Below are 10102 nucleotides of genomic sequence, written 5' to 3' on the forward strand. Positions count from 1 at the left end.
TACAAACAAAACATCTACCATTGAATTTATAAGCATTAGATTGCCTTATCAGTTTCCTCTGTTCTGATGAGTTCTGCACACCGATTGTCTGATCTGCAGCACCGGAGCTTTTACCTTGTACAAATCCAAGTCCTCTAGATTTATCACTATGCCTTTGTCTTTTCAACAAGTCATCCAATTGTGAAACACTGATCCTAATTTTTTTTTTGTAATCACTTGCAGTAGTCAGATCATCTATTTGAGATATTACTTGTCTTTCAAGTTCTTGTTCATTATTCCTGGATTGCACCAAACTAGTTTTGAACATATCATTCTCATGAGTCAATCTGTCAGATTCCTCAGACTTGTTCTTAAGAGATATAGCAAGATTTTCTTCTTTCTTCTTTTTATCCTCAATATCCTTAGACATCCTCATAGTCAGGTCTTGCATTTCATTTTGCATGAGCATGGTTTCTTGATTCAATTTCTGACATTGTTCCTTGAGTGCATTATCATCATCTTGTTTTTGCAAAAGTTCCTTCCTTCTAGCTTGAGTTGATGATAACCTTTCTTGCAGGACAAGAATGAATCCATTTGTAGAGTTCAGTTCATCTTGTAGTTTCAAGTTCTTCATCCTTTCAGCATCATAATCCTCAAGAACCATCTCAAGTTGCCTTTCCATAGCCATGCCTAAAGATTTCGGTTTCAGGATCTTCCTCAAGCTGTTAAACTTCCTTCGAGGTACCAAGCTCTGATACCAATTGTTGGGATCCAAAAACACTAAGAGGGGGGGTGAATCGGTGTTCTATTGGTAAGATAAAATTTTATGCCTTTATACCATACACATATAAACCGGTAAACAAATAAACATATAACTTGAAGCAAATAAACCATCCACATGAATGAACAACATAAAACATAAAATTTATACATGGAAAACCTCAAAGAGGAAAAACCACAATGGGATTTGTGACCCACAATATGAGTTCACTATCCATATAAAAGATATTACATATAATGGGGGCATGTACATGCAGGAAGACACACTGCCGAAAGCACACTGCTCATCACTAAAGAGTCTCACTGAGTACAAGCTTCTGCTGAAGGAAAAAAATGAGAATGAACTCACAAAATGCATTTTCTATGCCAAAAAGAGTTCTAGTTATAGCTCTGCTCTGTACCAGTTCATAAACCTTGAACACTACTACCGGTATCACCTTCCCTCTAAGAATGTCTTGTAGAACCTTTACAAATCATTGCATGATATAAAATTCACATACAAATGATCTTCGCATTCCACAATCCTCTTCTTTTATGATCCACATGTTCTATCCTCACATAATGATTAATGATTATCTTTTTCATAATGACCTAACACACTGACCTATATACCCATTACAAACAATATTCCTTATGTTGGCTTACAATACAAAAAAGTATACAATATCAACCTTATACAATAATTACAAAATGATTTTCTAAATAAATCTTCCTTGATATTGGCTTCCCTGAAGTGTTGGATGTCGGTGCCAGTGTTGGTGCCGATGCCGGTTGTAATCCTAGATGCTCCAGTTTCGGTGTCTGGTGAATGCCTCCTAATGCTGGTATATGACTCCCATCAAATCTTGTTGCCATCAATGGTAATAAAATGAATTCAATGAGTGTCAATTGCCAACATACCATAAACAATATAAAAGGGACTGAAACGTATACTCCTATTTGGAGAATCATTATAGGCATACTCAACTTGTGCTAATGCTAAATCCTGATTTCCAAGTGTATACCCAACAAGGCACCTCAACATATCACCAAGACTCTTATTAACAACCTTAGTTTGGGCCATCCATTTGGGGATGATAGTTTGAACTAAAACTAAGATGTGCTCCCAATTTCTTCGAAAGAGTCCTCCAAAAATGCCTCACAAACTTTGTGTCTCTATAAAATACTTTTTGGATTACAATGCAATCTTACCACTTCATTGAAAAACAAGTTAGCAGTATTGGTAGGATCTCCAATCCTCTTATATAGAATTAAATGAACCATTTTAGATAACCTATCCACAACTACTAATATAGAATCATTGCCCCTTTGAGTTTGAGGCAAAGCCAAAACAAAACCCATACTTACAAAATCCCATGGTCTAGATGGAATTAGTAATGGTTGATACAAACCAATATTTTGGCTACTTCCTTTCACATGTTGACAAACTCTACATCTTTCCACGTACTTCCTAACATGTGTTTGTATCTTTGGCCAATTGTAATGGGTACTTAATTGCAAATAATTTTAATCTTGTCCAAAATGTGCGGCTAAGCTACCACAATGCTTCTCCTTTAGTAAATTGTCTCTCATTGATCCTCTAGGTATGCACAATTTGGTTCCTTTGAACAACCACCCTTCCTATAGCATAACATTAGTCCAAGGGCCTTTATCTCTGATGATAGGATTGCTACATGCTTCATACGCATCTTTCAAATCTGCATCATCTACATACAACTCTTTCAAAACTATCAAATCCCACATTGTTAGCCTGAATTTCATGTAACAACAAGTTCCTTCTACTTAATGTATCAACAACCTTATATAAACAATAAACTCTTTAGGAAGCAAGTAATGTCTCCATTTCTTCAATGATTGAACTAATGCATAAAACTCAAGATCATAGGTAGAATATTTTTTCTCAGCATCATTTAATTTTTCACTAAAATATGCCACTAGTTTACCTTATTGACTAAGATCAACCCCTATTGCTAATCCACTAGCATCACACTCAACTTGAAATACTTTATTGAAATCAGGTAATGTAAGTATAGGCTGGTCATTTACCTTTTTTTTAGGAAATCTAAAAATTATTTCAACCTTTAATGTCCATTAAAATTGCTTCTTAGACTATTTAATCGTTTCAAGTATGATAGCAACTACATGATTGAAATTTTTAATAAACTTCCTCTAGAAACTGCAAGACCATGAAAAATTCATACCTCCAATGCACTTTTTGGTGGTGGCCAATCAATAATGGCTTGAACCTTTTACTTGTCCATCTTGAATCCATTCTTGGACACTACAAAACCCAAATAGATTAATCTAGTCTACATAAATACACACTTGTTTAGGTTAATTTGTAACTTCTCCTCATGCAATCTTGTCATAACCAATCTCAAAAAATCCAAATGCTCTTACTCAGACCTGTTAAACACCAAAATATCATCAAGATATACAATAAAAAACTTACCTAGCAATGATTTTAAAACCTCATTCATAAGGCTCATATATGTACTAGGTGCATTAGAAAGTTGAAAGGGCATTACCAGCCATTTGTAGAGTCCATCATTAGTTTTAACTATTGGTTTCCACTCTTCTATGAGTCTGATCCTAATCTATTGATAACCACTTTTTAAATCTATCTTTGAAAAATACATTGAACCACTTAAACAATCCATCAAATCTTCAATCCTTGGAATTAGAAATATATATCTAATAGTTATCTAATTAATGACCTTATAATTTTTACACATTCTCCAATCGCCTCCTTTCTTAAGAACTAGATTTGTAGGAACAACACAAGGACTAAGACTCTCCCTTATCAACCATTCTTGAGCAACTCCTCTACTTTCTTTCTAATCTCCTTATTCTCCTTGGGAGTCGATCTATATGCATCCTTGTTTAGAAGGCTAGCCCTTGGTATCAAATCTATATGATGACTAATGCCCCTCATAGGAGGCAACTTATCAGGAAACTTTTCTATAACAATGTAGTTATGCTCCTCTAGGATTTCTTGTAACTCCTTTTTAGACAATTCATCCAACTTTGTTGATGTAAGAATAACTATTGACTTTGAATTTTACTTTGGAAACAAACAACCTTATGGGAAATTTAGTGGTGGGGGACCGATTGCGCAGGTTCCATTGAATGAACTCCGGGATTGAGAAGTTGACTCTTCCTTGGCGTTTTGGGAAAAGGGGGAGAAAGAAACACCTTAAAAATAGTAAACACTAGACTACTGAGGCAATACGCCAGATCATTAAACGACATGAGCATACAAAACCTAAAAACATGTGACTTTCATAAGCTCATTCAACAATCTACAAGTCCGGATCATGAACATAACCAAAGATACAATTAAATTTCTTTGCAACATAAGGAAATACTCATCATGCATTTGCTAGATAACAAGTGCGAAATATAGTTTAATCGGCAAAATCTTAGATAGATATATTCCCAAAGTTATTGGAGCTCAAACAAAACAGCACATAAAAGACCATCAAAATGTCATAAAGGCCATAGGCACAATTTGAATAACCTTCTTTAGACAAACAATAATAGTTTTAAAGGTTGAATAAAAAAAACTCTACTTAGCAAACTTAATTGTTCTTTTTGAAAGTTTTGAACCCCTAGCAATAGGGAAAAAACTAGCATAAATAGAGCACTCGACTCCCAGAACTAACTTCCAAAACACGCCAAAAAGGCATAACCTCCCTAAACAAAAAAAACATGTCTTGTCACCCTGGAGATCACACCCAGCAAAATGACCCCTGGAATTCCACTTTTTGCTTGCAACAGTCTGCATACTACCATGAACTGCAAAGATTTCACTAAACACAGACCAGCTGCCAGAAAAGATTACAAAAAAGTGGGCAACCGCTTGCTTACTGCATTAAAAGGTGCGCCCCGTGAAAGAAACCAATCAGCACGCCTTTCCATTTGTCACCCCCGCGCTGCTCCAAAAAATGGATGCCAAATATGGATTAAGGGAGCAGCACCGAGCCGACAATTGTCTTATGTGCCCTGCGCTGTTGGAAAACTAAAGAGGCAAACCAAATAGGGGAAACCTATGGCAAACCTTAAATCGGGGGGGGTTTAATGTGAAAATTTCTTGGTGACTAACAGGGGACATTCTGCCTACGGAATGGTGGAACCCAAAATTACTGGCTTCACTGACCATATTTCATGCCACAACAGGATGGAGTAGATCGAAGGCCTGTTGCAAAAGCAACCATTCATCCTCAGAGAGCATAACTTGCGCCTCTAAATCTTGAAAATATTGATCAAGGCAAATTACTTCGTCAAAAGGTAGGGGTATAGGCTCGTCCTAAACCTGCTTTAGGAGAGCATAGAGTTGGGCTAGAGGGTGCAAAAGACACTCCACCTCGATCACCGAAATAGGATTCCCCAGGCGCTGCAAGAAAGCTCTATCTTGTTGCAAATACTTGACCTGCTATAATATTTGTTCAATCCCTAGCACAGTATCATCCACAAGAAAAGGGGAGGGCAGGCCCAAAGAAATGAACCTCTCTAAATGCCACTTGATGTCTGGAACTGAAAGTTGCAAAGGAACCAAGGCCGTTGAAGCCTGCATGATTATCCTATGCCGGTTTATGAAAACATTAGTTTTTTTGATCAATTGCCAGCGGTTAGCAATCCCTTTCTCCCTTAGTTCCTCATACCAAGCGGAATACAATAATTGAATAAGACCTTGGGCTATTGGGAACTTAGGACCGATGACAATCATGGAACTGCTAACAAGGGTATTGGCCTCTGCATAGAGGGACTGTGCATCACTAAGGAATCTTAACATAGGTTGCAGGGACAGATAGTACTGTTTTACTTTTTCCCAATGAGAAACATACAACTCTGTCAACAAGGTAGAAAAATCTGGGGAAATTTGCTGTGGAGGTGGAATGTTTAGTAACCGTGAAATTTCATTATCTTTTGTAACCACCTCCTGCTAGAGCCGCTGTAGTTGTTTTGTTCCATGGCCACTTGATTCTCCAGAGTAAGGATCTTTGCCTCCCCAGTCCTAACATCTTGCTACAACTGCAAAGTGCAATCTTTTTCATGTCGCAAAATAGTCTCCAATTCTGAAACGCGCTCACCAGATTGTCCAAGACTAGCCTCTTTCACTTTCAGCTCTACTTCAAAATTTATCTTTTTCTCAGACCGTGATACTTGGGCTGCACTCAGCTGACAGGCATAATCCTCTTTGAGAAGGATTTCTTCACGCAACTACATTTGGACCTAGGCAACATCTCTAGAGGCAACATTTAATTGTTGTATTTCTGCATCCTTCTCTTGCAATTCCTTCAAAGCCACATTCCTTGTCACTTCTTGGCCTTTTAGCTAAGAGCTCATATTGTTAAAGGTTGACTGCAACTTCCCTTTCTCTGAATTAGCCTGAGTTAGCAAACTTTACAAATGATTGATTTCTGAGCCCCGGGCCTTGTCTTCCTTCTTTTGCTGAGTGAGGGAATCTTGAAGACTAACATTCTCTGCTTGGAGCTTTTTTAGACGATGACTTTTCTTAATAAAATATGTGGATACTTCTTTTGAAGTCTCCTCCATCATTCCAAACTTGTCGAATGTCGTGGTACTTTGAAGACTAACGCCGATGGCTTGTAGCGTGTAATCATTTGGTCTCATCTGAGATTCTGGTTTGTTGACCTTAGGAACAAGATTTGCAAAGTAGAGGGAATCTTTCTGCTCATTGAAGTGTGTTTGTAAATGGGGGTAGGTTGGACGAGCGCCTTCCTTTTCCTTTCGCTTGCTCGTCTTACTCAAGCTAGTGGTTCTATCATAAATGACCTATTGCTGGAACTCATCTGGATTATCGATGGCTTGACCTGCAAAAGCTACACCAAGAGGGACTGCAAAGGGGAAATGTGAAATGGGCCCAACAAAAGCAGGTTGGATGGGATGGGCGAGAGCCAACAGGGAAAATAATGGGACAAAAGGGGAACCCCCTAACAGGAAAGGACTTAAGGATGCTGCGCCCATAACTTAGGGAGATGACTCTCCAAAACCTAGCCTACGCGACACGGGGGCTGCTTCTGATGCGAATGATGGAAATGCTACGGATATGAGAGCCATGTCTGGGAAAGGGATAGAAACTTGCAGGAGCACATCTTGGGGATCAACCGATGTACCTGTCAGGGCTAGAGTGAGAGTAGTAGGGATTGAGGTTTGCATTGCGGTCATGGGGACAATCGAAAGAATATCTTGAGCCATAGATGAAGGGAAAAAAGGATGTACCTAAATAGCAGAAGGCGACATCTGCTGAAGATCTGAAGATGTTGCCGATAATTGAGAGGATGGATTTCCTCTTGATGTGCTAGGATATGGCTTCTTATTTGGAGGGTTCTCGATGGACTGCTTCTCAGACTACCTCTTATAGCTTGCAAACGAGGCCAACGAGCTGCACTATCTAAAGGAAGGAGAGTTTGTCGTTCCAGCTCCTGCCCTTCGATATTTATAACCTCAACCTCCTGCCGGGTGGCCACCTTGAGAGACGAGTCCCCATGTGAGAAACTGGTACTCATCTCATCATCAGATTTATTTACCTTACACCATTCTTGCTCAAAACACTCATCCAGGGATGCATTCTTGATGCTGGCTCTAGGCTGATTTACTTCCTGTCTATAAACCCAAAAATCTTCCCTTTTCTTTCTGGACCAAGCTAAAGTCTTTATGTTTTCCAACAATGCCCAAGGATAGGCTTCGTGGGGTTGAACCTTTGCATGGGAGAATAGAACTTTAGCCATGGGGGGCGTTCTAAAACATGAAAGTATTCAAGGCCCACATATAGATTCGAGTCATCAACCCAGGGGTTTGTGTGCTCTGCCCATAAATTTTGAGGCTCATGCCTGACGACATTCTTTCTTTTTCTTAAACAACCATCAGGATGATAACTCCAAGAGTCATCAATTACTACAAAACCAAGCTGCACCATTTTTGACGTCAGGGTTTCCTCTGCAACTTTTCTTCTTACTAGAGTGATTGGGCCAATGGCCTTGTTATCTTCGGTGATAGAGGTATCATGCTTTCCAGTGCTGATGGCCCGCTCAATTCTCACCAACTGCCTTTCCATTTCAAGGGCCAGGGTTCGGTCAGTTACGTAAGTGGGTAACTTGAAAGGTTCTTCAGAGAACCCATGCATGCGGATGAAAGAAAAATCAGGGCCCATGAACCAGTCGCAAGGAGGGCACTCATTTTGCATCCAGTTCATCTGAATCTGAGAGAAATGGGCTAGTGGCTCATTAGGGATCACTCCAAATTCCTTGAGTACGAGAGCCATGAACAGATCTAAAAACTGATAGGGATCATAGAAGGCCAACAGTAGGGGTGTCCAGCAAGACACTTGCATTACATTTCCCGACTTGTTGTAAGTGGCCAAGCGCATGAACTGTGCGAAGAAGGCTTCATTTTGGTGCAAAAGTAAGTGTACCAATATCAAAGAGAATCTAAAGTGCCGCAATTGCTGGAACTCAGACAATTGCTTAATGATGGCTCTAGAAATAGTTACAGAAAAGTCAGAGTGAAAAGATTGTCTTTGCTTCCTACATTTGAAAAGAAAACCCATCATGGAAGCTGTGATATCCTAGTCACTGTCATGACCACACAGCCATGCTAGGGTAGATGAGATATCTTTGAGGTCATCTTGCTTTAGGTCATTGTAGGACAAAGGGAACTTCAAAAGTCGAGCCGACAGACTTCGATTGAGGGTATTTTGATAGAAAGTCAAAGCATCTCTCCTGGTGCTCCAGAATTCCTCCATGGATTTTTTTGAGAAAACCTTTGTTATTTTGAAAATTGGGAAGCACAACATCTCCCTTATGGCTTCTAGAGATATGACCAATTTCAAGAGGGAGCCACTAACAGAGCACGATGTGGGATCAAAAACCTCCATGCAAGTTGCTATGAGCTCAGGGCAGTACGGGACTGTGGGGACCAATGATTGAGGAGCACCACTTTTCGAGAAATGCACCACCACAGATTGAAGATCATTTCTGTGATGCAACATCCTTGAGAAAGTAGCCTCTTTGAGGTTCTTGGTCTACTTACGGATCTCGGGCTTGAAAATATTTTCCAAAGAATCCAAAATAACAGACTCATTCCGGGTTGTCGTTTTAGCCTTGGCCTTCGTCTTTGGATACTCCTTCTTTGGAGGGATAGCATGCGCAAAATAAGATAGTTCTTCGAAAACATTAACCTAGAAACCTCTGGGAGCGGCACTTGCGGATGCATCCTCAGAATCCATTATAGGCAGAAACTTTCCTTCTTACTCCTGGAAAAACTAAAGATGAGAGATAAAACCTTGCTCGTCTATCTTTTTCCTCGTTTGTCACAAATAGAAAAAATAGATTGATAGGAGGGAAAAGACCTCAAGCTTTAAATGAATAACGTGCCTTGATTTTTGCAAAACCCAAGTGGTTAATGGCAAGGACCTGCTTACATGCGTGCTAGCTCAAATTGTTACTGCAATAAACCCCCACGGATGAAGGGCGTCATCATTCCCGCTTCCCTAGAAAACCTTTGGCTAATTTGACATTACTCGGGGGACGTTCCTCAAGAAAATATTTTCTTTGATCGAGGGGATCAGTTAGAAATAATGATCACGTGAGCTGAAACAGTCTGGCAGAACCTAATATTTAAAGCATGACGTACCTGAATGTACGCATGGTTCTTTGCTCACATCCATTTCTCTCATTGAGGCAACTGACAAGACCCTAGTATCCTGAAGACAATCCCATTCGACTGACACGAATTAATGGAGACGTGATAGAAACATTAGAATTTGGGAAGGCATGAGCTCTGAGCATTGGTCATCCATCTATCGAAATTCTACTATAAATATGTCTTTTCAGACATTCTTTTACCATATTGCAAGCTTTAACAGTGGAGCTTATGAAGAAATGGACACTCCTATTAGGCTCGTCAGCAAGAAAGCACGGGTCACTTTCTTGGGAAACATCTCAGACTGGAGGTTGCAGGGGATGACGTGCAGGAAGAACCCTTTAATACTAGCCACCATTAAATGGATACTCAGAGAGGATTTTATTGGTAATTAAGACTGATATCGAGTGAATACAGACATCTGCTTGTGATTCATAGCCTCTCTGCTGGATTGTGGTCAATCTGGGGTGCTGGCGATGCAGCTTACTCAGGCTCTTTTTCCTAAGGATTACTTGGGTGGACTGGAGGATGTAGTTGCATACTATGTGATGAATACTAAGAGGGGGCGGTGAATTAGTATGCCAAAAATCTTTGCACTAAAACCCTTACATAGTCTAAGGATAGACCGGTAAAGTAGTCTAACAGTCAAACTGGTTACCACATATGCAAACCAAAA

The sequence above is a fragment of the Cryptomeria japonica genome, chromosome 8 (assembly GCF_030272615.1).
Source record: "Cryptomeria japonica chromosome 8, Sugi_1.0, whole genome shotgun sequence".
Classification (NCBI taxonomy): domain Eukaryota; kingdom Viridiplantae; phylum Streptophyta; class Pinopsida; order Cupressales; family Cupressaceae; genus Cryptomeria; species Cryptomeria japonica.